At 43.8% G+C, this 1,977-nt stretch overlaps 1 pseudogene; it reads left to right on the forward strand.

The window, feature by feature from the left end:
• The first annotated feature begins 584 nt into the window (after nucleotides 1-584).
• Nucleotides 585-1,532, forward strand: LOC105003541 (annotated as a pseudogene).
• Nucleotides 1,533-1,977: the final 445 nt, after the last annotated feature.

A 1,977-nucleotide genomic window follows, 5' to 3' on the forward strand; every position in this document is an offset into this window, starting at 1 on the left:
ACTGTCACCTCTTCCCTGTATTCATTACTTTTGTCTACTCTAAATATAATTGCTCACATCAATGAGCTGGTGAGTAAACTCACACATATCAAGTCTGCCAATAAAACTGAAGTCAGGTTCAATTCCTTTGGGGGAGAAATAATGAAGTTAGCACCATATTCCTGCTTGTTTCTTTAATGGAATTAGAGAGGATGTTTTCCTCAAACATTTTATTCTCTGAGAAGTTCTGCTTCTTCCAAGCACTTTAAAGTGCTTGATTTTGGATGCTATGAAACATTACAAAAGTGTACCGTGCATTATCATTATATGTTGAAAAATACTAATTTAAAAATTGGCTTTCCTGGTGGCTCAGATGGTAAAGAATCTGCCTGCAATGCGGGAGGCCAGGGTTTGATCCCTGGGTTGAAAAGTCCCCTTGGGGAAGGGAATGGCGACCTATTCCAGTATTCTTGCCTGGAAAACTGGACATGACTAAGCGACTAACACTTTTTTTCTCTTAGAGATACATTTGTTAGGTTACTCCTTTATGCCCATGAATGCAGCTGAGTCAGCATTGTTGAAGTGTCCCCGGCTCTGCTGCCATCATGTCTAAGTCAGAATCTCCCAAAGAACCCAAACAGCTGCAGAAGCTCTTCTTGGAGGGACGAGCTTCGACACAACTGACGAGAGCCTGAGGAGCCATTTTGAGTAATGGGGAATGCTCACAGACTTGTGGTAATGAGGCATCCAAACACCAAGCATTCTAGAGGCTTCCAGTTTGTCAAATATGCCACTATGGAGGATGTGGACACGACCAAAATGTAAGGCCACCTAAGGTGGATGAAAGAGTTGTGGAACCCAAGAGAGCTGTCTCAGAAGAAGATTCTCTAAGACCTGGTACCCACATTAACTGTGAAAAAGATTTTTGTTGGTGGCATTAAAGAAGATACTGAAGAACTTCACTTGAGAGATTATTTTGAACAGTATGGGAAAATTGAAGTGATCGAAATCGTGACTGACCGAGGCAGTGGCAAAAAGCAAGCTTTGCTTTTGTAATCTTTGATGACCATGACTCTTTAGACAAGACTGTCATTCATAAATATCACACTGTGAAGGGCCACAAATGTGAAGTTAGGAAAGCCCTATGTAAGCAAGAGATGGCTAGTGCTTCGTCCAGCCAAAGAGGTGGAAGTGGTCCTGGAAACTTTGGTGGTGGTCGTGGAGATGGTTTTGGTGGGAATGACAACTTTGGTCATGGAGGAAGCTTCAGTGATTGAAGTGGCTTTGGTGGAAACTGTGGAGGGGTGGATACGGTGGCAGTGGGGATGGCTATAATGGATTTGGTAATAATGGAAGCATTTTTGGACAATGATTTTGGCAGTTACAACAATCAATCTTCAAATTTTGGTTCCATGAAAGGACGAAACTTTGGAGGCAGAAGTTCTGACCCCTATGGTAGTGGAGGCCAATACTTTGCCAAACCATGAAACCAAGGTGGCTATGGTGGTTCCAGCAGCAGCAGTAGTAGCTATCACAGTGGGAGAAGGTTTTAATTACTGCCAGGAAACAAAACTTAGCAGAAGAGGAGAGCCAGAGAAGTGACAGGCAAGTTACACGTTAGAACAGATTTGTGAACTCAGCCAAGCACAGTGGTGGCAGGGTCTAACTGCTATAAAGAAGACATATTTTAGACAACACTCATGTTTATGGGCAAAAACTCCAGAACTACTGTACTTGTGACTAATTGTATGAGTTCAGTTCAGTTCAGTTCAGTCGCTCAGTCGTGTCTGACTCTGCGACCCCACGAACCTTAGCACGCCAGGCCTCACTGTCCATCACCAACTCCCGGAGATCACTCAAACTCATGTCTATTGAGTCTGTGATGCCATCCAACCATCTCAACTTCTGTCATCCCCTTCTCCTCCTGCCCCCAATCCCTCCCAGCATCAGAGTCTTTTCCAATGAGTCAACTCTTCGCATGAGGTGGCCAAAGTATTT

This window comes from Bison bison, unplaced genomic scaffold (assembly GCF_000754665.1).
Source record: "Bison bison bison isolate TAMUID 2011002044 unplaced genomic scaffold, Bison_UMD1.0 scf7180017864470, whole genome shotgun sequence".
In the NCBI taxonomy this organism is placed as follows: Eukaryota; Metazoa; Chordata; class Mammalia; order Artiodactyla; family Bovidae; genus Bison; species Bison bison.